This window comes from Rhinoderma darwinii (assembly GCF_050947455.1).
Source record: "Rhinoderma darwinii isolate aRhiDar2 chromosome 5 unlocalized genomic scaffold, aRhiDar2.hap1 SUPER_5_unloc_28, whole genome shotgun sequence".
In the NCBI taxonomy this organism is placed as follows: domain Eukaryota; kingdom Metazoa; phylum Chordata; class Amphibia; order Anura; family Rhinodermatidae; genus Rhinoderma; species Rhinoderma darwinii.
This window is the reverse complement of record NW_027461785.1, coordinates 684,129-709,904: the sequence shown is the minus strand read 5'-3', so window position 1 is coordinate 709,904 and position 25,776 is coordinate 684,129. Positions and strand designations below refer to the sequence as shown.

The 25,776-nt window shown below is 46.1% G+C and overlaps 13 non-coding genes and 2 pseudogenes across 13 annotated transcripts; all 15 read right to left on the bottom strand.

Annotated features, from left to right (window-relative positions):
• Positions 1 to 1,226: 1,226 nt before the first annotated feature.
• On the bottom strand, positions 1,227 to 1,417 carry LOC142689057 (U2 spliceosomal RNA). The gene has a single exon (XR_012858081.1). It is a non-coding gene; the product is annotated as a U2 spliceosomal RNA (small nuclear RNA).
• Positions 1,418 to 2,707: 1,290 nt separating this feature from the next.
• On the bottom strand, positions 2,708 to 2,898 carry LOC142689056 (U2 spliceosomal RNA). Its single transcript, XR_012858080.1, has one exon. It is a non-coding gene; the product is annotated as a U2 spliceosomal RNA (small nuclear RNA).
• Positions 2,899 to 4,196: 1,298 nt separating this feature from the next.
• LOC142689055 (U2 spliceosomal RNA) lies at positions 4,197 to 4,387 on the bottom strand. The gene has a single exon (XR_012858079.1). It is a non-coding gene; the product is annotated as a U2 spliceosomal RNA (small nuclear RNA).
• A 1,294-nt stretch (positions 4,388 to 5,681) lies between these two features.
• Positions 5,682 to 5,872, bottom strand: LOC142689054 (U2 spliceosomal RNA). The gene has a single exon (XR_012858078.1). It is a non-coding gene; the product is annotated as a U2 spliceosomal RNA (small nuclear RNA).
• A 1,294-nt stretch (positions 5,873 to 7,166) lies between these two features.
• On the bottom strand, positions 7,167 to 7,357 carry LOC142689053 (U2 spliceosomal RNA). Its single transcript, XR_012858077.1, has one exon. It is a non-coding gene; the product is annotated as a U2 spliceosomal RNA (small nuclear RNA).
• A 1,294-nt stretch (positions 7,358 to 8,651) lies between these two features.
• LOC142689050 (U2 spliceosomal RNA) lies at positions 8,652 to 8,842 on the bottom strand. The gene has a single exon (XR_012858075.1). It is a non-coding gene; the product is annotated as a U2 spliceosomal RNA (small nuclear RNA).
• A 1,296-nt stretch (positions 8,843 to 10,138) lies between these two features.
• LOC142689049 (U2 spliceosomal RNA) lies at positions 10,139 to 10,329 on the bottom strand. The gene has a single exon (XR_012858074.1). It is a non-coding gene; the product is annotated as a U2 spliceosomal RNA (small nuclear RNA).
• Positions 10,330 to 11,623: 1,294 nt separating this feature from the next.
• On the bottom strand, positions 11,624 to 11,814 carry LOC142689048 (U2 spliceosomal RNA). The gene has a single exon (XR_012858073.1). It is a non-coding gene; the product is annotated as a U2 spliceosomal RNA (small nuclear RNA).
• A 1,294-nt stretch (positions 11,815 to 13,108) lies between these two features.
• LOC142689047 (U2 spliceosomal RNA) lies at positions 13,109 to 13,299 on the bottom strand. The gene has a single exon (XR_012858072.1). It is a non-coding gene; the product is annotated as a U2 spliceosomal RNA (small nuclear RNA).
• A 1,290-nt stretch (positions 13,300 to 14,589) lies between these two features.
• On the bottom strand, positions 14,590 to 14,780 carry LOC142689046 (U2 spliceosomal RNA). Its single transcript, XR_012858071.1, has one exon. It is a non-coding gene; the product is annotated as a U2 spliceosomal RNA (small nuclear RNA).
• A 1,290-nt stretch (positions 14,781 to 16,070) lies between these two features.
• Positions 16,071 to 16,261, bottom strand: LOC142689045 (U2 spliceosomal RNA). The gene has a single exon (XR_012858070.1). It is a non-coding gene; the product is annotated as a U2 spliceosomal RNA (small nuclear RNA).
• A 1,290-nt stretch (positions 16,262 to 17,551) lies between these two features.
• LOC142689044 (U2 spliceosomal RNA) lies at positions 17,552 to 17,742 on the bottom strand. Its single transcript, XR_012858069.1, has one exon. It is a non-coding gene; the product is annotated as a U2 spliceosomal RNA (small nuclear RNA).
• A 1,290-nt stretch (positions 17,743 to 19,032) lies between these two features.
• LOC142689160 (U2 spliceosomal RNA) lies at positions 19,033 to 19,245 on the bottom strand (annotated as a pseudogene).
• Positions 19,246 to 20,596: 1,351 nt separating this feature from the next.
• Positions 20,597 to 20,707, bottom strand: LOC142689254 (U2 spliceosomal RNA; annotated as a pseudogene).
• Positions 20,708 to 21,995: 1,288 nt separating this feature from the next.
• LOC142689133 (U2 spliceosomal RNA) lies at positions 21,996 to 22,187 on the bottom strand. The gene has a single exon (XR_012858139.1). It is a non-coding gene; the product is annotated as a U2 spliceosomal RNA (small nuclear RNA).
• Positions 22,188 to 25,776: the final 3,589 nt, after the last annotated feature.

The window sequence follows — 25,776 nt, the reverse complement described above, 5'->3', positions numbered from 1 at the left end:
CAGCCTACTCCTAGGCAATTCCATGGGGCCCTGCAGGCTCACACACATTTACAGCTACTAAGCGGGAGGTGAATAAAGGCCGGAGAGGAAGCCAGACAGGATTTGCTTCTTTTGCTTGCACCACAATGCAGTGCTGAAAGAGGAGGAATCTACATAAAAACGCCTTCCTGGCAACGCCCAAATGCCCTCCTGCCATGCAGATAAACACTGGCAGCGGCAGCAAGTGCATGCCCACAGCCACCCCTTGTTCCTTCACACCTTGTATCAGCTTTAATCCAGTCCTGTGCTGCCTGCTGAGCAGCACTGAACAACACTGCCTGGGCCCAGGCTTTTATCTCTGAGGCAGGCCCCATTATGATGTCAGAAAGCTGGCTCTGGAATCCTGAGGGCTCCACTATGACACGTGCAAAGTTCCGTCTGAACTTTATATAAGACTGTGAGGCTCAGTCAGTCACTCAGTGTTGCCTGAGAGGGCAACACTGCAACAGCCGGCCGCCAGGCTGTCTTTTTTTTGCACATTTATTTGCCTCCAGGAGGCCACAAGAGGGAGACAAGGGACTGCAAAATGGAAAATAGGCATCCACCAACTTTACAGACAACTTCTCTTTGCTCCTACAACCTCCATCCTTGCACAGTTTGTTATTCTTCCAGGTAACATAGTAACAAATCCAAATTGCTGCTCTCTTTGTAGGCAAGCAAGGGTTTGTTGCAACTGCAATTCTTACTTCTTCTTGAAATGTAGGGACGACAGTACATTCCATCACATCCACCTAGTGTACACAGGTAGGTCCATTGTGGCGGGTAGGCGGCTGGCTGCTTTAATGGCTGTTTGCTGTTCCCCTACTCCACTCCACTCCACTATTTGACTGTGGTGCTGCATCAATCAGTGGCTGGCTCAGGTGCAGCTCTTTAACTTACCTAGGAGGGAGGGAGGGAGGGCGGAGAGAAGACAAGGAAGGTGAATGAGCTGTTCCAATGTGAAATGCCGGAAACACAGAAACACAGAAGACACACACACACACACACACACACACACAACAAGAGGTGGCAATGTATTCATTAATTGCATTTAATAAATGAGCTCATTATCACACATGACTGTACAAATGCATTGTCCAACAGGTGTTGAAATAATGGGATTAAAAGGGGAGATCCCTTCAGAAAGACAGAAACAATGGCAAAGAGAAAAAACACTTTTGGAATCTGATTTTAGTCAACACATAAGGGAAGGGTGCACCGGTCCTGGAAATACTGCAATACCAGGTCAATGCGTGGAGTGGACAGAGCAAGCTCTATTTCCATCTCCCTGTTCTAAAAATCCATTTAATATATGGTCCCCAGATAGGGGACGTATCAGATATTAAACTGATAAGAACAGATACTACACTTGATCTTAGCCAAAAGGCCGAGAAGCGATAACCCGAGCGGCCCTTGCCTTGCCCGAGCCTGTCCCATACTGCTGTTCACCCCTTGCAGCGATTCAGCCTACTCCTAGGCAATTCCATGGGGCCCTGCAGGCTCACACACATTTACAGCTACTAAGCGGGAGGTGAATAAAGGCCGGAGAGGAAGCCAGACAGGATTTGCTTCTTTTGCTTGCACCACAATGCAGTGCTGAAAGAGGAGGAATCTACATAAAAACGCCTTCCTGGCAACGCCCAAATGCCCTCCTGCCATGCAGATAAACACTGGCAGCGGCAGCAAGTGCATGCCCACAGCCACCCCTTGTTCCTTCACACCTTGTATCAGCTTTAATCCAGTCCTGTGCTGCCTGCTGAGCAGCACTGAACAACACTGCCTGGGCCCAGGCTTTTATCTCTGAGGCAGGCCCCATTATGATGTCAGAAAGCTGGCTCTGGAATCCTGAGGGCTCCACTATGACACGTGCAAAGTTCCGTCTGAACTTTATATAAGACTGTGAGGCTCAGTCAGTCACTCAGTGTTGCCTGAGAGGGCAACACTGCAACAGCCGGCCGCCAGGCTGTCTTTTTTTTGCACATTTATTTGCCTCCAGGAGGCCACAAGAGGGAGACAAGGGACTGCAAAATGGAAAATAGGCATCCACCAACTTTACAGACAACTTCTCTTTGCTCCTACAACCTCCATCCTTGCACAGTTTGTTATTCTTCCAGGTAACATAGTAACAAATCCAAATTGCTGCTCTCTTTGTAGGCAAGCAAGGGTTTGTTGCAACTGCAATTCTTACTTCTTCTTGAAATGTAGGGACGACAGTACATTCCATCACATCCACCTAGTGTACACAGGTAGGTCCATTGTGGCGGGTAGGCGGCTGGCTGCTTTAATGGCTGTTTGCTGTTCCCCTACTCCACTCCACTCCACTATTTGACTGTGGTGCTGCATCAATCAGTGGCTGGCTCAGGTGCAGCTCTTTAACTTACCTAGGAGGGAGGGAGGGAGGGCGGAGAGAAGACAAGGAAGGTGAATGAGCTGTTCCAATGTGAAATGCCGGAAACACAGAAACACAGAAGACACACACACACACACACACACACACACAACAAGAGGTGGCAATGTATTCATTAATTGCATTTAATAAATGAGCTCATTATCACACATGACTGTACAAATGCATTGTCCAACAGGTGTTGAAATAATGGGATTAAAAGGGGAGATCCCTTCAGAAAGACAGAAACAATGGCAAAGAGAAAAAACACTTTTGGAATCTGATTTTAGTCAACACATAAGGGAAGGGTGCACCGGTCCTGGAAATACTGCAATACCAGGTCAATGCGTGGAGTGGACAGAGCAAGCTCTATTTCCATCTCCCTGTTCTAAAAATCCATTTAATATATGGTCCCCAGATAGGGGACGTATCAGATATTAAACTGATAAGAACAGATACTACACTTGATCTTAGCCAAAAGGCCGAGAAGCGATAACCCGAGCGGCCCTTGCCTTGCCCGAGCCTGTCCCATACTGCTGTTCACCCCTTGCAGCGATTCAGCCTACTCCTAGGCAATTCCATGGGGCCCTGCAGGCTCACACACATTTACAGCTACTAAGCGGGAGGTGAATAAAGGCCGGAGAGGAAGCCAGACAGGATTTGCTTCTTTTGCTTGCACCACAATGCAGTGCTGAAAGAGGAGGAATCTACATAAAAACGCCTTCCTGGCAACGCCCAAATGCCCTCCTGCCATGCAGATAAACACTGGCAGCGGCAGCAAGTGCATGCCCACAGCCACCCCTTGTTCCTTCACACCTTGTATCAGCTTTAATCCAGTCCTGTGCTGCCTGCTGAGCAGCACTGAACAACACTGCCTGGGCCCAGGCTTTTATCTCTGAGGCAGGCCCCATTATGATGTCAGAAAGCTGGCTCTGGAATCCTGAGGGCTCCACTATGACACGTGCAAAGTTCCGTCTGAACTTTATATAAGACTGTGAGGCTCAGTCAGTCACTCAGTGTTGCCTGAGAGGGCAACACTGCAACAGCCGGCCGCCAGGCTGTCTTTTTTTTGCACATTTATTTGCCTCCAGGAGGCCACAAGAGGGAGACAAGGGACTGCAAAAAAAATGGAAAATAGGCATCCACCAACTTTACAGACAACTTCTCTTTGCTCCTACAACCTCCATCCTTGCACAGTTTGTTATTCTTCCAGGTAACATAGTAACAAATCCAAATTGCTGCTCTCTTTGTAGGCAAGCAAGGGTTTGTTGCAACTGCAATTCTTACTTCTTCTTGAAATGTAGGGACGACAGTACATTCCATCACATCCACCTAGTGTACACAGGTAGGTCCATTGTGGCGGGTAGGCGGCTGGCTGCTTTAATGGCTGTTTGCTGTTCCCCTACTCCACTCCACTCCACTATTTGACTGTGGTGCTGCATCAATCAGTGGCTGGCTCAGGTGCAGCTCTTTAACTTACCTAGGAGGGAGGGAGGGAGGGAGGGCGGAGAGAAGACAAGGAAGGTGAATGAGCTGTTCCAATGTGAAATGCCGGAAACACAGAAACACAGAAGACACACACACACACACACACACACACACAACAAGAGGTGGCAATGTATTCATTAATTGCATTTAATAAATGAGCTCATTATCACACATGACTGTACAAATGCATTGTCCAACAGGTGTTGAAATAATGGGATTAAAAGGGGAGATCCCTTCAGAAAGACAGAAACAATGGCAAAGAGAAAAAACACTTTTGGAATCTGATTTTAGTCAACACATAAGGGAAGGGTGCACCGGTCCTGGAAATACTGCAATACCAGGTCAATGCGTGGAGTGGACAGAGCAAGCTCTATTTCCATCTCCCTGTTCTAAAAATCCATTTAATATATGGTCCCCAGATAGGGGACGTATCAGATATTAAACTGATAAGAACAGATACTACACTTGATCTTAGCCAAAAGGCCGAGAAGCGATAACCCGAGCGGCCCTTGCCTTGCCCGAGCCTGTCCCATACTGCTGTTCACCCCTTGCAGCGATTCAGCCTACTCCTAGGCAATTCCATGGGGCCCTGCAGGCTCACACACATTTACAGCTACTAAGCGGGAGGTGAATAAAGGCCGGAGAGGAAGCCAGACAGGATTTGCTTCTTTTGCTTGCACCACAATGCAGTGCTGAAAGAGGAGGAATCTACATAAAAACGCCTTCCTGGCAACGCCCAAATGCCCTCCTGCCATGCAGATAAACACTGGCAGCGGCAGCAAGTGCATGCCCACAGCCACCCCTTGTTCCTTCACACCTTGTATCAGCTTTAATCCAGTCCTGTGCTGCCTGCTGAGCAGCACTGAACAACACTGCCTGGGCCCAGGCTTTTATCTCTGAGGCAGGCCCCATTATGATGTCAGAAAGCTGGCTCTGGAATCCTGAGGGCTCCACTATGACACGTGCAAAGTTCCGTCTGAACTTTATATAAGACTGTGAGGCTCAGTCAGTCACTCAGTGTTGCCTGAGAGGGCAACACTGCAACAGCCGGCCGCCAGGCTGTCTTTTTTTTGCACATTTATTTGCCTCCAGGAGGCCACAAGAGGGAGACAAGGGACTGCAAAATGGAAAATAGGCATCCACCAACTTTACAGACAACTTCTCTTTGCTCCTACAACCTCCATCCTTGCACAGTTTGTTATTCTTCCAGGTAACATAGTAACAAATCCAAATTGCTGCTCTCTTTGTAGGCAAGCAAGGGTTTGTTGCAACTGCAATTCTTACTTCTTCTTGAAATGTAGGGACGACAGTACATTCCATCACATCCACCTAGTGTACACAGGTAGGTCCATTGTGGCGGGTAGGCGGCTGGCTGCTTTAATGGCTGTTTGCTGTTCCCCTACTCCACTCCACTCCACTATTTGACTGTGGTGCTGCATCAATCAGTGGCTGGCTCAGGTGCAGCTCTTTAACTTACCTAGGAGGGAGGGAGGGAGGGAGGGCGGAGAGAAGACAAGGAAGGTGAATGAGCTGTTCCAATGTGAAATGCCGGAAACACAGAAACACAGAAGACACACACACACACACACACACACACACAACAAGAGGTGGCAATGTATTCATTAATTGCATTTAATAAATGAGCTCATTATCACACATGACTGTACAAATGCATTGTCCAACAGGTGTTGAAATAATGGGATTAAAAGGGGAGATCCCTTCAGAAAGACAGAAACAATGGCAAAGAGAAAAAACACTTTTGGAATCTGATTTTAGTCAACACATAAGGGAAGGGTGCACCGGTCCTGGAAATACTGCAATACCAGGTCAATGCGTGGAGTGGACAGAGCAAGCTCTATTTCCATCTCCCTGTTCTAAAAATCCATTTAATATATGGTCCCCAGATAGGGGACGTATCAGATATTAAACTGATAAGAACAGATACTACACTTGATCTTAGCCAAAAGGCCGAGAAGCGATAACCCGAGCGGCCCTTGCCTTGCCCGAGCCTGTCCCATACTGCTGTTCACCCCTTGCAGCGATTCAGCCTACTCCTAGGCAATTCCATGGGGCCCTGCAGGCTCACACACATTTACAGCTACTAAGCGGGAGGTGAATAAAGGCCGGAGAGGAAGCCAGACAGGATTTGCTTCTTTTGCTTGCACCACAATGCAGTGCTGAAAGAGGAGGAATCTACATAAAAACGCCTTCCTGGCAACGCCCAAATGCCCTCCTGCCATGCAGATAAACACTGGCAGCGGCAGCAAGTGCATGCCCACAGCCACCCCTTGTTCCTTCACACCTTGTATCAGCTTTAATCCAGTCCTGTGCTGCCTGCTGAGCAGCACTGAACAACACTGCCTGGGCCCAGGCTTTTATCTCTGAGGCAGGCCCCATTATGATGTCAGAAAGCTGGCTCTGGAATCCTGAGGGCTCCACTATGACACGTGCAAAGTTCCGTCTGAACTTTATATAAGACTGTGAGGCTCAGTCAGTCACTCAGTGTTGCCTGAGAGGGCAACACTGCAACAGCCGGCCGCCAGGCTGTCTTTTTTTTGCACATTTATTTGCCTCCAGGAGGCCACAAGAGGGAGACAAGGGACTGCAAAATGGAAAATAGGCATCCACCAACTTTACAGACAACTTCTCTTTGCTCCTACAACCTCCATCCTTGCACAGTTTGTTATTCTTCCAGGTAACATAGTAACAAATCCAAATTGCTGCTCTCTTTGTAGGCAAGCAAGGGTTTGTTGCAACTGCAATTCTTACTTCTTCTTGAAATGTAGGGACGACAGTACATTCCATCACATCCACCTAGTGTACACAGGTAGGTCCATTGTGGCGGGTAGGCGGCTGGCTGCTTTAATGGCTGTTTGCTGTTCCCCTACTCCACTCCACTCCACTATTTGACTGTGGTGCTGCATCAATCAGTGGCTGGCTCAGGTGCAGCTCTTTAACTTACCTAGGAGGGAGGGAGGGAGGGAGGGCGGAGAGAAGACAAGGAAGGTGAATGAGCTGTTCCAATGTGAAATGCCGGAAACACAGAAACACAGAAGACACACACACACACACACACACACACACAACAAGAGGTGGCAATGTATTCATTAATTGCATTTAATAAATGAGCTCATTATCACACATGACTGTACAAATGCATTGTCCAACAGGTGTTGAAATAATGGGATTAAAAGGGGAGATCCCTTCAGAAAGACAGAAACAATGGCAAAGAGAAAAAACACTTTTGGAATCTGATTTTAGTCAACACATAAGGGAAGGGTGCACCGGTCCTGGAAATACTGCAATACCAGGTCAATGCGTGGAGTGGACAGAGCAAGCTCTATTTCCATCTCCCTGTTCTAAAAATCCATTTAATATATGGTCCCCAGATAGGGGACGTATCAGATATTAAACTGATAAGAACAGATACTACACTTGATCTTAGCCAAAAGGCCGAGAAGCGATAACCCGAGCGGCCCTTGCCTTGCCCGAGCCTGTCCCATACTGCTGTTCACCCCTTGCAGCGATTCAGCCTACTCCTAGGCAATTCCATGGGGCCCTGCAGGCTCACACACATTTACAGCTACTAAGCGGGAGGTGAATAAAGGCCGGAGAGGAAGCCAGACAGGATTTGCTTCTTTTGCTTGCACCACAATGCAGTGCTGAAAGAGGAGGAATCTACATAAAAACGCCTTCCTGGCAACGCCCAAATGCCCTCCTGCCATGCAGATAAACACTGGCAGCGGCAGCAAGTGCATGCCCACAGCCACCCCTTGTTCCTTCACACCTTGTATCAGCTTTAATCCAGTCCTGTGCTGCCTGCTGAGCAGCACTGAACAACACTGCCTGGGCCCAGGCTTTTATCTCTGAGGCAGGCCCCATTATGATGTCAGAAAGCTGGCTCTGGAATCCTGAGGGCTCCACTATGACACGTGCAAAGTTCCGTCTGAACTTTATATAAGACTGTGAGGCTCAGTCAGTCACTCAGTGTTGCCTGAGAGGGCAACACTGCAACAGCCGGCCGCCAGGCTGTCTTTTTTTTGCACATTTATTTGCCTCCAGGAGGCCACAAGAGGGAGACAAGGGACTGCAAAATGGAAAATAGGCATCCACCAACTTTACAGACAACTTCTCTTTGCTCCTACAACCTCCATCCTTGCACAGTTTGTTATTCTTCCAGGTAACATAGTAACAAATCCAAATTGCTGCTCTCTTTGTAGGCAAGCAAGGGTTTGTTGCAACTGCAATTCTTACTTCTTCTTGAAATGTAGGGACGACAGTACATTCCATCACATCCACCTAGTGTACACAGGTAGGTCCATTGTGGCGGGTAGGCGGCTGGCTGCTTTAATGGCTGTTTGCTGTTCCCCTACTCCACTCCACTCCACTATTTGACTGTGGTGCTGCATCAATCAGTGGCTGGCTCAGGTGCAGCTCTTTAACTTACCTAGGAGGGAGGGAGGGAGGGAGGGCGGAGAGAAGACAAGGAAGGTGAATGAGCTGTTCCAATGTGAAATGCCGGAAACACAGAAACACAGAAGACACACACACACACACACACACACACACAACAAGAGGTGGCAATGTATTCATTAATTGCATTTAATAAATGAGCTCATTATCACACATGACTGTACAAATGCATTGTCCAACAGGTGTTGAAATAATGGGATTAAAAGGGGAGATCCCTTCAGAAAGACAGAAACAATGGCAAAGAGAAAAAACACTTTTGGAATCTGATTTTAGTCAACACATAAGGGAAGGGTGCACCGGTCCTGGAAATACTGCAATACCAGGTCAATGCGTGGAGTGGACAGAGCAAGCTCTATTTCCATCTCCCTGTTCTAAAAATCCATTTAATATATGGTCCCCAGATAGGGGACGTATCAGATATTAAACTGATAAGAACAGATACTACACTTGATCTTAGCCAAAAGGCCGAGAAGCGATAACCCGAGCGGCCCTTGCCTTGCCCGAGCCTGTCCCATACTGCTGTTCACCCCTTGCAGCGATTCAGCCTACTCCTAGGCAATTCCATGGGGCCCTGCAGGCTCACACACATTTACAGCTACTAAGCGGGAGGTGAATAAAGGCCGGAGAGGAAGCCAGACAGGATTTGCTTCTTTTGCTTGCACCACAATGCAGTGCTGAAAGAGGAGGAATCTACATAAAAACGCCTTCCTGGCAACGCCCAAATGCCCTCCTGCCATGCAGATAAACACTGGCAGCGGCAGCAAGTGCATGCCCACAGCCACCCCTTGTTCCTTCACACCTTGTATCAGCTTTAATCCAGTCCTGTGCTGCCTGCTGAGCAGCACTGAACAACACTGCCTGGGCCCAGGCTTTTATCTCTGAGGCAGGCCCCATTATGATGTCAGAAAGCTGGCTCTGGAATCCTGAGGGCTCCACTATGACACGTGCAAAGTTCCGTCTGAACTTTATATAAGACTGTGAGGCTCAGTCAGTCACTCAGTGTTGCCTGAGAGGGCAACACTGCAACAGCCGGCCGCCAGGCTGTCTTTTTTTTGCACATTTATTTGCCTCCAGGAGGCCACAAGAGGGAGACAAGGGACTGCAAAATGGAAAATAGGCATCCACCAACTTTACAGACAACTTCTCTTTGCTCCTACAACCTCCATCCTTGCACAGTTTGTTATTCTTCCAGGTAACATAGTAACAAATCCAAATTGCTGCTCTCTTTGTAGGCAAGCAAGGGTTTGTTGCAACTGCAATTCTTACTTCTTCTTGAAATGTAGGGACGACAGTACATTCCATCACATCCACCTAGTGTACACAGGTAGGTCCATTGTGGCGGGTAGGCGGCTGGCTGCTTTAATGGCTGTTTGCTGTTCCCCTACTCCACTCCACTCCACTATTTGACTGTGGTGCTGCATCAATCAGTGGCTGGCTCAGGTGCAGCTCTTTAACTTACCTAGGAGGGAGGGAGGGAGGGAGGGCGGAGAGAAGACAAGGAAGGTGAATGAGCTGTTCCAATGTGAAATGCCGGAAACACAGAAACACAGAAGACACACACACACACACACACACACACACACAACAAGAGGTGGCAATGTATTCATTAATTGCATTTAATAAATGAGCTCATTATCACACATGACTGTACAAATGCATTGTCCAACAGGTGTTGAAATAATGGGATTAAAAGGGGAGATCCCTTCAGAAAGACAGAAACAATGGCAAAGAGAAAAAACACTTTTGGAATCTGATTTTAGTCAACACATAAGGGAAGGGTGCACCGGTCCTGGAAATACTGCAATACCAGGTCAATGCGTGGAGTGGACAGAGCAAGCTCTATTTCCATCTCCCTGTTCTAAAAATCCATTTAATATATGGTCCCCAGATAGGGGACGTATCAGATATTAAACTGATAAGAACAGATACTACACTTGATCTTAGCCAAAAGGCCGAGAAGCGATAACCCGAGCGGCCCTTGCCTTGCCCGAGCCTGTCCCATACTGCTGTTCACCCCTTGCAGCGATTCAGCCTACTCCTAGGCAATTCCATGGGGCCCTGCAGGCTCACACACATTTACAGCTACTAAGCGGGAGGTGAATAAAGGCCGGAGAGGAAGCCAGACAGGATTTGCTTCTTTTGCTTGCACCACAATGCAGTGCTGAAAGAGGAGGAATCTACATAAAAACGCCTTCCTGGCAACGCCCAAATGCCCTCCTGCCATGCAGATAAACACTGGCAGCGGCAGCAAGTGCATGCCCACAGCCACCCCTTGTTCCTTCACACCTTGTATCAGCTTTAATCCAGTCCTGTGCTGCCTGCTGAGCAGCACTGAACAACACTGCCTGGGCCCAGGCTTTTATCTCTGAGGCAGGCCCCATTATGATGTCAGAAAGCTGGCTCTGGAATCCTGAGGGCTCCACTATGACACGTGCAAAGTTCCGTCTGAACTTTATATAAGACTGTGAGGCTCAGTCAGTCACTCAGTGTTGCCTGAGAGGGCAACACTGCAACAGCCGGCCGCCAGGCTGTCTTTTTTTTGCACATTTATTTGCCTCCAGGAGGCCACAAGAGGGAGACAAGGGACTGCAAAATGGAAAATAGGCATCCACCAACTTTACAGACAACTTCTCTTTGCTCCTACAACCTCCATCCTTGCACAGTTTGTTATTCTTCCAGGTAACATAGTAACAAATCCAAATTGCTGCTCTCTTTGTAGGCAAGCAAGGGTTTGTTGCAACTGCAATTCTTACTTCTTCTTGAAATGTAGGGACGACAGTACATTCCATCACATCCACCTAGTGTACACAGGTAGGTCCATTGTGGCGGGTAGGCGGCTGGCTGCTTTAATGGCTGTTTGCTGTTCCCCTACTCCACTCCACTCCACTATTTGACTGTGGTGCTGCATCAATCAGTGGCTGGCTCAGGTGCAGCTCTTTAACTTACCTAGGAGGGAGGGAGGGAGGGAGGGCGGAGAGAAGACAAGGAAGGTGAATGAGCTGTTCCAATGTGAAATGCCGGAAACACAGAAACACAGAAGACACACACACACACACACACACACACACAACAAGAGGTGGCAATGTATTCATTAATTGCATTTAATAAATGAGCTCATTATCACACATGACTGTACAAATGCATTGTCCAACAGGTGTTGAAATAATGGGATTAAAAGGGGAGATCCCTTCAGAAAGACAGAAACAATGGCAAAGAGAAAAAACACTTTTGGAATCTGATTTTAGTCAACACATAAGGGAAGGGTGCACCGGTCCTGGAAATACTGCAATACCAGGTCAATGCGTGGAGTGGACAGAGCAAGCTCTATTTCCATCTCCCTGTTCTAAAAATCCATTTAATATATGGTCCCCAGATAGGGGACGTATCAGATATTAAACTGATAAGAACAGATACTACACTTGATCTTAGCCAAAAGGCCGAGAAGCGATAACCCGAGCGGCCCTTGCCTTGCCCGAGCCTGTCCCATACTGCTGTTCACCCCTTGCAGCGATTCAGCCTACTCCTAGGCAATTCCATGGGGCCCTGCAGGCTCACACACATTTACAGCTACTAAGCGGGAGGTGAATAAAGGCCGGAGAGGAAGCCAGACAGGATTTGCTTCTTTTGCTTGCACCACAATGCAGTGCTGAAAGAGGAGGAATCTACATAAAAACGCCTTCCTGGCAACGCCCAAATGCCCTCCTGCCATGCAGATAAACACTGGCAGCGGCAGCAAGTGCATGCCCACAGCCACCCCTTGTTCCTTCACACCTTGTATCAGCTTTAATCCAGTCCTGTGCTGCCTGCTGAGCAGCACTGAACAACACTGCCTGGGCCCAGGCTTTTATCTCTGAGGCAGGCCCCATTATGATGTCAGAAAGCTGGCTCTGGAATCCTGAGGGCTCCACTATGACACGTGCAAAGTTCCGTCTGAACTTTATATAAGACTGTGAGGCTCAGTCAGTCACTCAGTGTTGCCTGAGAGGGCAACACTGCAACAGCCGGCCGCCAGGCTGTCTTTTTTTTGCACATTTATTTGCCTCCAGGAGGCCACAAGAGGGAGACAAGGGACTGCAAAATGGAAAATAGGCATCCACCAACTTTACAGACAACTTCTCTTTGCTCCTACAACCTCCATCCTTGCACAGTTTGTTATTCTTCCAGGTAACATAGTAACAAATCCAAATTGCTGCTCTCTTTGTAGGCAAGCAAGGGTTTGTTGCAACTGCAATTCTTACTTCTTCTTGAAATGTAGGGACGACAGTACATTCCATCACATCCACCTAGTGTACACAGGTAGGTCCATTGTGGCGGGTAGGCGGCTGGCTGCTTTAATGGCTGTTTGCTGTTCCCCTACTCCACTCCACTCCACTATTTGACTGTGGTGCTGCATCAATCAGTGGCTGGCTCAGGTGCAGCTCTTTAACTTACCTAGGAGGGAGGGAGGGAGGGAGGGCGGAGAGAAGACAAGGAAGGTGAATGAGCTGTTCCAATGTGAAATGCCGGAAACACAGAAACACAGAAGACACACACACACACACACACACACACACAACAAGAGGTGGCAATGTATTCATTAATTGCATTTAATAAATGAGCTCATTATCACACATGACTGTACAAATGCATTGTCCAACAGGTGTTGAAATAATGGGATTAAAAGGGGAGATCCCTTCAGAAAGACAGAAACAATGGCAAAGAGAAAAAACACTTTTGGAATCTGATTTTAGTCAACACATAAGGGAAGGGTGCACCGGTCCTGGAAATACTGCAATACCAGGTCAATGCGTGGAGTGGACAGAGCAAGCTCTATTTCCATCTCCCTGTTCTAAAAATCCATTTAATATATGGTCCCCAGATAGGGGACGTATCAGATATTAAACTGATAAGAACAGATACTACACTTGATCTTAGCCAAAAGGCCGAGAAGCGATAACCCGAGCGGCCCTTGCCTTGCCCGAGCCTGTCCCATACTGCTGTTCACCCCTTGCAGCGATTCAGCCTACTCCTAGGCAATTCCATGGGGCCCTGCAGGCTCACACACATTTACAGCTACTAAGCGGGAGGTGAATAAAGGCCGGAGAGGAAGCCAGACAGGATTTGCTTCTTTTGCTTGCACCACAATGCAGTGCTGAAAGAGGAGGAATCTACATAAAAACGCCTTCCTGGCAACGCCCAAATGCCCTCCTGCCATGCAGATAAACACTGGCAGCGGCAGCAAGTGCATGCCCACAGCCACCCCTTGTTCCTTCACACCTTGTATCAGCTTTAATCCAGTCCTGTGCTGCCTGCTGAGCAGCACTGAACAACACTGCCTGGGCCCAGGCTTTTATCTCTGAGGCAGGCCCCATTATGATGTCAGAAAGCTGGCTCTGGAATCCTGAGGGCTCCACTATGACACGTGCAAAGTTCCGTCTGAACTTTATATAAGACTGTGAGGCTCAGTCAGTCACTCAGTGTTGCCTGAGAGGGCAACACTGCAACAGCCGGCCGCCAGGCTGTCTTTTTTTTGCACATTTATTTGCCTCCAGGAGGCCACAAGAGGGAGACAAGGGACTGCAAAATGGAAAATAGGCATCCACCAACTTTACAGACAACTTCTCTTTGCTCCTACAACCTCCATCCTTGCACAGTTTGTTATTCTTCCAGGTAACATAGTAACAAATCCAAATTGCTGCTCTCTTTGTAGGCAAGCAAGGGTTTGTTGCAACTGCAATTCTTACTTCTTCTTGAAATGTAGGGACGACAGTACATTCCATCACATCCACCTAGTGTACACAGGTAGGTCCATTGTGGCGGGTAGGCGGCTGGCTGCTTTAATGGCTGTTTGCTGTTCCCCTACTCCACTCCACTCCACTATTTGACTGTGGTGCTGCATCAATCAGTGGCTGGCTCAGGTGCAGCTCTTTAACTTACCTAGGAGGGAGGGAGGGAGGGCGGAGAGAAGACAAGGAAGGTGAATGAGCTGTTCCAATGTGAAATGCCGGAAACACAGAAACACAGAAGACACACACACACACACACACACACACACAACAAGAGGTGGCAATGTATTCATTAATTGCATTTAATAAATGAGCTCATTATCACACATGACTGTACAAATGCATTGTCCAACAGGTGTTGAAATAATGGGATTAAAAGGGGAGATCCCTTCAGAAAGACAGAAACAATGGCAAAGAGAAAAAACACTTTTGGAATCTGATTTTAGTCAACACATAAGGGAAGGGTGCACCGGTCCTGGAAATACTGCAATACCAGGTCAATGCGTGGAGTGGACAGAGCAAGCTCTATTTCCATCTCCCTGTTCTAAAAATCCATTTAATATATGGTCCCCAGATAGGGGACGTATCAGATATTAAACTGATAAGAACAGATACTACACTTGATCTTAGCCAAAAGGCCGAGAAGCGATAACCCGAGCGGCCCTTGCCTTGCCCGAGCCTGTCCCATACTGCTGTTCACCCCTTGCAGCGATTCAGCCTACTCCTAGGCAATTCCATGGGGCCCTGCAGGCTCACACACATTTACAGCTACTAAGCGGGAGGTGAATAAAGGCCGGAGAGGAAGCCAGACAGGATTTGCTTCTTTTGCTTGCACCACAATGCAGTGCTGAAAGAGGAGGAATCTACATAAAAACGCCTTCCTGGCAACGCCCAAATGCCCTCCTGCCATGCAGATAAACACTGGCAGCGGCAGCAAGTGCATGCCCACAGCCACCCCTTGTTCCTTCACACCTTGTATCAGCTTTAATCCAGTCCTGTGCTGCCTGCTGAGCAGCACTGAACAACACTGCCTGGGCCCAGGCTTTTATCTCTGAGGCAGGCCCCATTATGATGTCAGAAAGCTGGCTCTGGAATCCTGAGGGCTCCACTATGACACGTGCAAAGTTCCGTCTGAACTTTATATAAGACTGTGAGGCTCAGTCAGTCACTCAGTGTTGCCTGAGAGGGCAACACTGCAACAGCCGGCCGCCAGGCTGTCTTTTTTTTGCACATTTATTTGCCTCCAGGAGGCCACAAGAGGGAGACAAGGGACTGCAAAATGGAAAATAGGCATCCACCAACTTTACAGACAACTTCTCTTTGCTCCTACAACCTCCATCCTTGCACAGTTTGTTATTCTTCCAGGTAACATAGTAACAAATCCAAATTGCTGCTCTCTTTGTAGGCAAGCAAGGGTTTGTTGCAACTGCAATTCTTACTTCTTCTTGAAATGTAGGGACGACAGTACATTCCATCACATCCACCTAGTGTACACAGGTAGGTCCATTGTGGCGGGTAGGCGGCTGGCTGCTTTAATGGCTGTTTGCTGTTCCCCTACTCCACTCCACTCCACTATTTGACTGTGGTGCTGCATCAATCAGTGGCTGGCTCAGGTGCAGCTCTTTAACTTACCTAGGAGGGAGGGAGGGAGGGCGGAGAGAAGACAAGGAAGGTGAATGAGCTGTTCCAATGTGAAATGCCGGAAACACAGAAACACAGAAGACACACACACACACACACACACACACACAACAAGAGGTGGCAATGTATTCATTAATTGCATTTAATAAATGAGCTCATTATCACACATGACTGTACAAATGCATTGTCCAACAGGTGTTGAAATAATGGGATTAAAAGGGGAGATCCCTTCAGAAAGACAGAAACAATGGCAAAGAGAAAAAACACTTTTGGAATCTGATTTTAGTCAACACATAAGGGAAGGGTGCACCGGTCCTGGAAATACTGCAATACCAGGTCAATGCGTGGAGTGGACAGAGCAAGCTCTATTTCCATCTCCCTGTTCTAAAAATCCATTTAATATATGGTCCCCAGATAGGGGACGTATCAGATATTAAACTGATAAGAACAGATACTACACTTGATCTTAGCCAAAAGGCCGAGAAGCGATAACCCGAGCGGCCCTTGCCTTGCCCGAGCCTGTCCCATACTGCTGTTCACCCCTTGCAGCGATTCAGCCTACTCCTAGGCAATTCCATGGGGCCCTGCAGGCTCACACACATTTACAGCTACTAAGCGGGAGGTGAATAAAGGCCGGAGAGGAAGCCAGACAGGATTTGCTTCTTTTGCTTGCACCACAATGCAGTGCTGAAAGAGGAGGAATCTACATAAAAACGCCTTCCTGGCAACGCCCAAATGCCCTCCTGCCATGCAGATAAACACTGGCAGCGGCAGCAAGTGCATGCCCACAGCCACCCCTTGTTCCTTCACACCTTGTATCAGCTTTAATCCAGTCCTGTGCTGCCTGCTGAGCAGCACTGAACAACACTGCCTGGGCCCAGGCTTTTATCTCTGAGGCAGGCCCCATTATGATGTCAGAAAGCTGGCTCTGGAATCCTGAGGGCTCCACTATGACACGTGCAAAGTTCCGTCTGAACTTTATATAAGACTGTGAGGCTCAGTCAGTCACTCAGTGTTGCCTGAGAGGGCAACACTGCAACAGCCGGCCGCCAGGCTGTCTTTTTTTTGCACATTTATTTGCCTCCAGGAGGCCACAAGAGGGAGACAAGGGACTGCAAAATGGAAAATAGGCATCCACCAACTTTACAGACAACTTCTCTTTGCTCCTACAACCTCCATCCTTGCACAGTTTGTTATTCTTCCAGGTAACATAGTAACAAATCCAAATTGCTGCTCTCTTTGTAGGCAAGCAAGGGTTTGTTGCAACTGCAATTCTTACTTCTTCTTGAAATGTAGGGACGACAGTACATTCCATCACATCCACCTAGTGTACACAGGTAGGTCCATTGTGGCGGGTAGGCGGCTGGCTGCTTTAATGGCTGTTTGCTGTTCCCCTACTCCACTCCACTCCACTATTTGACTGTGGTGCTGCATCAATCAGTGGCTGGCTCAGGTGCAGCTCTTTAACTTACCTAGGAGGGAGGGAGGGAGGGCGGAGAGAAGACAAGGAAGGTGAATGAGCTGTTCCAATGTGAAATGCCGGAAACACAGAAACACAGAAGACACACACACACACACACACACACACACAACAAGAGGTGGCAATGTATTCATTAATTGCATTTAATAAATGAGCTCATTATCACACATGACTGTACAAATGCATTGTCCAACAGGTGTTGAAATAATGGGATTAAAAGGGGAGATCCCTTCAGAAAGACAGAAACAATGGCAAAGAGAAAAAACACTTTTGGAATCTGATTTTAGTCAACACATAAGGGAAGGGTGCACCGGTCCTGGAAATACTGCAATACCAGGTCAATGCGTGGAGTGGACAGAGCAAGCTCTATTTCCATCTCCCTGTTCTAAAAATCCATTTAATATATGGTCCCCAGATAGGGGACGTATCAGATATTAAACTGATAAGAACAGATACTACACTTGATCTTAGCCAAAAGGCCGAGAAGCGATAACCCGAGCGGCCCTTGCCTTGCCCGAGCCTGTCCCATACTGCTGTTCACCCCTTGCAGCGATTCAGCCTACTCCTAGGCAATTCCATGGGGCCCTGCAGGCTCACACACATTTACAGCTACTAAGCGGGAGGTGAATAAAGGCCGGAGAGGAAGCCAGACAGGATTTGCTTCTTTTGCTTGCACCACAATGCAGTGCTGAAAGAGGAGGAATCTACATAAAAACGCCTTCCTGGCAACGCCCAAATGCCCTCCTGCCATGCAGATAAACACTGGCAGCGGCAGCAAGTGCATGCCCACAGCCACCCCTTGTTCCTTCACACCTTGTATCAGCTTTAATCCAGTCCTGTGCTGCCTGCTGAGCAGCACTGAACAACACTGCCTGGGCCCAGGCTTTTATCTCTGAGGCAGGCCCCATTATGATGTCAGAAAGCTGGCTCTGGAATCCTGAGGGCTCCACTATGACACGTGCAAAGTTCCGTCTGAACTTTATATAAGACTGTGAGGCTCAGTCAGTCACTCAGTGTTGCCTGAGAGGGCAACACTGCAACAGCCGGCCGCCAGGCTGTCTTTTTTTTGCACATTTATTTGCCTCCAGGAGGCCACAAGAGGGAGACAAGGGACTGCAAAATGGAAAATAGGCATCCACCAACTTTACAGACAACTTCTCTTTGCTCCTACAACCTCCATCCTTGCACAGTTTGTTATTCTTCCAGGTAACATAGTAACAAATCCAAATTGCTGCTCTCTTTGTAGGCAAGCAAGGGTTTGTTGCAACTGCAATTCTTACTTCTTCTTGAAATGTAGGGACGACAGTACATTCCATCACATCCACCTAGTGTACACAGGTAGGTCCATTGTGGCGGGTAGGCGGCTGGCTGCTTTAATGGCTGTTTGCTGTTCCCCTACTCCACTCCACTCCACTATTTGACTGTGGTGCTGCATCAATCAGTGGCTGGCTCAGGTGCAGCTCTTTAACTTACCTAGGAGGGAGGGAGGGAGGGCGGAGAGAAGACAAGGAAGGTGAATGAGCTGTTCCAATGTGAAATGCCGGAAACACAGAAACACAGAAGACACACACACACACACACACACACACACAACAAGAGGTGGCAATGTATTCATTAATTGCATTTAATAAATGAGCTCATTATCACACATGACTGTACAAATGCATTGTCCAACAGGTGTTGAAATAATGGGATTAAAAGGGGAGATCCCTTCAGAAAGACAGAAACAATGGCAAAGAGAAAAAACACTTTTGGAATCTGATTTTAGTCAACACATAAGGGAAGGGTGCACCGGTCCTGGAAATACTGCAATACCAGGTCAATGCGTGGAGTGGACAGAGCAAGCTCTATTTCCATCTCCCTGTTCTAAAAATCCATTTAATATATGGTCCCCAGATAGGGGACGTATCAGATATTAAACTGATAAGAACAGATTTTTTTTTTTTTTTTTTTTTTTTTTTTTTTAATCATTCAGATCACGTCTTAAAAATCATAAAATTCAAAATAAAAAAGACTTAGATCATCACAATGAAAACTGAAAACGTATAATTAACTTTTGTTTTCCTCTTTCCTTTTTTCCTTTTAAGAAATCAAAAAAACATTCCTTTTTTAACAGCAATAGTTCCTAACATATCCACTAAATGTTCCTGCAAATCATTACCATCCCATTCACAGTTTACAATGCACGCTAACCACGTTGGCACACCATACCGTTCAAGAAACCCTGGTAAATTTTCTCTTACACAGAGCCGCACCCTTCTCCGCATTTTTTCAAAATTAATTTTACTACGTAACTGCTCTACTTCTTCCAGTAACCTGTCTCTTTCTGCTCTTTCCTCTTCTGAAATGACACTTTTTTTCTTTCTCTCTGCTTTTTTCCTTTTTTTCTCATCACTTTGCCCACTTCCTTCCAATTTCTGAAGCTTTCCTTCTTCCAAACTAACTTCCGCTTCCTTTCTTTTGACTATCTTCTTATTTTCGTCTTGTACCTCACGTTTGCTTTTCTTTGGGCATGATTTGAATATGTGCCCCTCCTCTCCACACATATTACATACTTTCCCTTTCTGACATTCATTATACTTATGTCCCTCTTGCAGACATTTTGTACACATTACTTTCTCACACGTTTCTCTCTCATGACCATAATCTTTACAATTCAAACAAAACATATCCATTCCCAAAAAAAATAAATTTCCACATGCACTTCCAATCTTAAACCGCGCTGGAGGAAACAATAGGTTTCCAGATTCACCAATTCTTGCAAATTTACAAAGAAATTTCCATTTCCCAGTCCAAAATCCAAAGGGGTTAAACACTTTCCCCTTTCCCACCACCTCCTCACAAAACTTAGTGAGAAATGACTTAATGTCCTCTTCTTCCACGTAAGGCGAAAACATCTTTACGACCACCAACTTCTTGTTTGGCACAAAATGTGGTGTTACCTTCACACCCACAAGTCTTGGGTCCCTTTTACCTTCCTTCAAGCGTTCCAAAAAATCAGAATAAATTTCTTCTGTAGCGAAGGTAACGTCAAAGCACCCTCTCCTCGGATAGTCCATCACCGCCAAAATGCACGATCTCTCCAGCTGAAAGAAATCCAACAAAAGGACCTTCGTGATGAACTCCAAATCCTTCCTTTGCCTCTCAGATTCCTCCACGAAAAACCGGACCGCATTCCTGGTTCGCATATGTTCGGGAATTTCCTCCATCCTGCTCCAAAAGAATTCCAGCAATCTCCAAAGAAATACCTTCAGTACCGGAGTACCAGGCAGGTGATCGCTCCCCGTTGCCCTGGACTAATCCTCCTCCCCAATAGCAGCAGAGGGGTGAAGTCTCTCCTAAGAGAAACGATCCCCCCAGGCCAAGGAAAAGGGTACCAGGGCACCTCCTGACCAAGAAACAAGGCAATACCCTAAAGTACTACACTTGATCTTAGCCAAAAGGCCGAGAAGCGATAACCCGAGCGGCCCTTGCCTTGCCCGAGCCTGTCCCATACTGCTGTTCACCCCTTGCAGCGATTGATTCAGCCTACTCCTAGGCAATTCCATGGGGCCCTGCAGGCTCACACACATTTACAGCTACTAAGCGGGAGGGAGGTGAATAAAGGCCGGAGAGGAAGCTACACAGGATTTGCTTCTTTTGCTTGCACCACAATGCAGTGCTGAAAGAGGAGGAATCTACATAAAAACGCCTTCCTGGCAACGCCCAAATGCCCTCCTGCCATGCAGATAAACACTGGCAGCGGCAGCAAGTGCATGCCCACAGCCACCCCTTGTTCCTTCACACCTTGTATCAGCTTTAATCCAGTCCAGTGCTGCCTGCTGAGCAGCACTGACCAACACTGCCTGGGCCCAGGCTTTTATCTATCTCTGAGGCCCCATTATGATGTCAGAAAGCTGGCTCTGGAATCCTGAGGGCTCCACTATGACACGTGCAAAGTTCCGTCTGAACTTTATATAAGACGGTGAGGCTCAGTCAGTCACTCAGTGTTGCCTGAGAGGGCAACACTGCAACAGCCGGCCGCCAGGCTGTCTTTTTTTTGCACATTTATTTGCCTCCAGGAGGCCACAAGAGGGAGACAAGGGACTGCAAAATGGAAAATAAGCATCCACCAACTTTACAGACAACTTCTCCTTGCTCCTACAACCTCCATCCTTGCACAGTTTGTTATTCTTCCAGGTAACAAAGTAACAAATCCAAATTGCTGCTCTCTTTGTAGGCAAGCAAGGGTTTGTTGCAACTGCAATTCTTACTTCTTCTTGAAATGTAGGGACGACAGTACATTCCATCACATCCATCTAGTGTACACAGGTAGGTCCATTGTGGCGGGTAGGCGGCTGGCTGCTTTAATGGCTGTTTGCTGTTCCCCTACTCCACTCCACTCCACTATTTGACTGTGGTGCTGCATCAATCAGTGGCTGGCTCAGGTGCAGCTCTTTAACTTACCTAGGAGGGAGGGCGGAGAGAAGACAAGGAAGGTGAATGAGCTGTTCCAATGTGAAATGCCGGAAACACAGAAACACAGAAGACACACACACACACACACACACACACAACAAGAGGTGGCAATGTATTCATTAATTGCATTTAATAAATGAGCTCATTATCACACATGACTGTACAAATGCATTGTCCAACAGGTGTTGAAATAATGGGATTAAAAGGGGAGATCCCATCAGAAAGACAAAAACAATAGCAAACACAAATAGCACTTTTGGAATCTGATTTTAGTCAACACATAAGGGAAGGGTGCACCGGTCCTGGAAATACTGCAATACCAGGTCAATGCGTGGAGTGGACAGAGCAAGCTCTATTTCCATCTCCCTGTTCTAAAAATCCATTTAATATATGGTCCCCAGATAGGGGACGTATCAGATATTAAACTGATAAGAACAGATAAGGTTTCAACAAAGTTTTTTATTGGCAAAAATAATATATTTTACAGACTTTTTTTTAAAATTGAAACCACAAGATAAAATCAACAGCATAATACATGAATATTCATACATTTAAATGAATACAAAAGTAATAATAATAAGACCATTAATACAGATGTTATAATAAAAGTACAGAACAATAGCAGGATAAAATTTATACAGGGCATAAAAGACATAAAAGAATAAAACCATTTTTATTTACAATGTTATGGTATTCCACATTTGCAAACACCACATGGATGTTGCTTCTTTTACCCCTAGCTGCTTTTTGTCCCTAAGATAATAAATATACATTTCACTTAGGGCATATTTCACACAATTTTTAACGTCAATAAAATCATGTTTAAAAAGCAGAATGTTCCTAACCTTCCAAATGGCATTCTTAAAACAGTTTAAAATGATCCAACAGACCATTTGCTGTTTAAAACTTGGGCAGTTAAAAAGACCATAAAACACGTATTCAAATTTAAGATCTTTAAGACCGCAGGCCCATTTCAGCAATGGGCCTACCTTCCTCCAAACCTCCTGTGCATATGGGCAGTTCCAAAACAGGTGCATTATCGTCTCGTCGTCACCACACCTGTCTCTCGGGCACTTGGCTCTCGCCACCAGTCCTCGCCTATGCTGGAATTCACGAGTAGGGAGGCACTGGTGAACGATTGCCCAGGCAAGGTCCTTGTGCACATTTGCCATAAATTTCCCGAAAACGTTCCGCCACACCACCTTGGACCTTGCCTGTGAGAAATTTGAAACTGCCAGTGTATCCTCCTGCCGCCTACAGGAGAGTGACACTTTTTTCTGGTCCCCCAATATGTCAGGCTCCAATTCTTGGAGACCTAGGAGCCTGACAGTTTTTTCGAGCACCGCATATTGTTTTGGGGGACACAGAAGCACAGGAGAATTCAAAGGGACACGAAACCATCGTTTAAAAATCATGCCCGTAGCGTACTTTAAAAAGTAGCTAAAAATACCATCAGAATTATACATTTTAAAACAGAAGCAAAAGTATTTAATGTAAAAGAAGTTAAAAAGGTTAGGAACATCTCTCCCGCCATTGTCCTTACATCTGTACATAAAATCACGTTTTAGTTTTTCCATTTTGGAACCCCATAAAAACATAAAACAGATCCTGGTCACTTTTTTAATATATAAAATTGTTGGAGGGAAAACCATAGCTACATAAAGCATTATGGGTAATAAAACAGATTTAATTATTAAAACTTTTCCCTCCATGGTGAGATTTCTCAAATTCCACATTAAAACCTTTTTTTCCATTTTGGCAATTACTGAATCCCAATTGGGTCTCCCATCGTTTTCTTGATTAAAAACAATTCCTAAAATTTTTATCTGATCCTGCTGCATGTTAACTCCTGGTGTCACAGAGGAATCCCATACACCAGTATAAAAACAGTCACACTTATCAACGTTTAATTTAAAACCAGAGGCTTCACAAAAAAAACCGGTGTTCCTCAATGCCCGTCTCATAGAAGCGGCGTCTGGGCATAGGACGGTGGCGTCATCCATATAGCCTAGGATTTTTACCTGGTTCCCCCTTCCTCCAGGTATGGGCACGCCTCTGATGACTTTATCATCTCTTATTAGGGTGAACAGAGGTTCTATGGCACAAATAAAAAGGAGCGGAGACAACGGGCACCCCTGTTTCACCCCTGATAAAAGAGGAACACCTTTAGTTAAAAATCCGTTGATAGAAATTTGGCTAAAACAGGATCGATATAAAAGCTTAATACGTGTTAAAATAATTTCAGGAACAGCCATCTTTTTAAGAACCATAAAAAGATATTCATGGGAGACCCGGTCAAAAGCCTTCTCGAAATCTAAGGATAAAATAGCAAGGCTTTGACCCCTTTCTTTAAAATACCAAATGATGTCACGTAAAATATTCAGGGACTCAGTAATTGACCTCCCAGGTACCCCACATACCTGGTTTGGATGGATTAATTTATGAATAAAAGGTTTAAAACGGATTGTTATTAGTTTAGCTAAAATTTTACAATCAACGTTTAAAAGAGTAATAGGGCGCCAGTTTTTTAACTGGTCCCTCTCACCTTTTTTAAAAATTAAGGACACAATCCCCCTCCTCCAGGAAGGGGGCAGCTCTTCAGTAATAAAAACTTCCTTATACAATAAAAACATGTCATTCTTTAAAATTTCCCAAAAAGCATGATAAAATTCGATGGGCAGACCATCTTCCCCAGGAGCTTTCCCATTAGAAAAACTTTTAAAAGCAAATAAAAGTTCCTCCAAGGTAATATTACGGGATAAAACTTCCTGGTCTAAAATATCTAGCTTGGCATCAAGGGAATTAAGAACATGTTCTAAAAAGGAAGGATCAATATTTTTCTTGTTAAAAAGAGATTGGTAGAAATTAAAAGCAGAATTTAAAATGCCGACCATAGTGGTTTCTCCTTCAAGGTTTAAAATGACATCTCGTTTATCCATTACCTTTTTGAAGAAGAACCGGGAACACTTCTCGCCATCCTCGAGGTGCTTTACATGTGAATTAAAAATTATTTGTTTCCCTTTCTCTTCTATGGCATATTTTATTTCAGCTTTAAGATTTAAGATATCATCATCAACATCCATACCAATCTCCTTCAATTTAAAAAGTACATGTAAACGTTTATTAAGAACATAAAACCATTGTTTTTTCTCTTTTGCTTTCTTCTTACCTGCTCGAATAAAAAAAGCTCTGATTTTGGGTTTAATGCCCTCCCACCAGTGTAGCATAGGCTGACTGGGCGCTCTATGGGACTGCCAACACTGGTAGGTCCGCACAAACTCCTCTTTAATGATGGGGTCCTCCAGGAGTGTGGTGTTTAGTCTCCAGGGACCCCTACAAGCTTTTTGCTCTCCCTCTAGCTCCAGGTGCACTGAAAGGAGCTTGTGATCAGATAAAATATTTGTTAAAAGCAAACATTTTTTGGGAATAAAACTATTAGAAGTGAAAATAAAATCAATTCTGGAGCTCACTCTTCCATTGGACCAGGTGGGGCCTGGGTCCGCAGGCAAGAGTTCCCTCCAGCAATCTTTCAATTTAAAATCACCAATAAAATTCTTGAGCAGGTAAGAAGTACGGTCAATTTTTCGATTAAAATCCCCACCCTGGCGGTGTTCTCCATCTCGCACACAGTTAAAATCACCACCCACCAGCAGGGGGGTAGACCCAACACAAAACAATGGTAAAATCTCTAATAGTTCTGCCCTCTCCTGTTTGGTAGGAGGGGCATAAACGTTTAAAACACGAATTAAAGTTCCATTAAAAAGCAAATGTATTAAAATAGCTCTGCCGGGCATGATTTCAGTCACTGTTTGGATGGAGATAAAACGACCTCGGCAGAGCAATCCAACCCCCGCAGAGCGACAGTCATTTCCACCAGACCAGACTGAGGGGCCTAGTTTCCAGTCCATCTTTAAATCTTGATATTCCAAGTCATTAGGGATTCCACATTCTTGAAGCAGGCAAAGGTCAAAGTCCACAGTCTCTAAAAATGAAAATAAAGCAGTCCTGCGGACAGGGCTCTTTAGGGACCTCACATTTAGTGAGGCGACTTTGATAGGAACCAACAT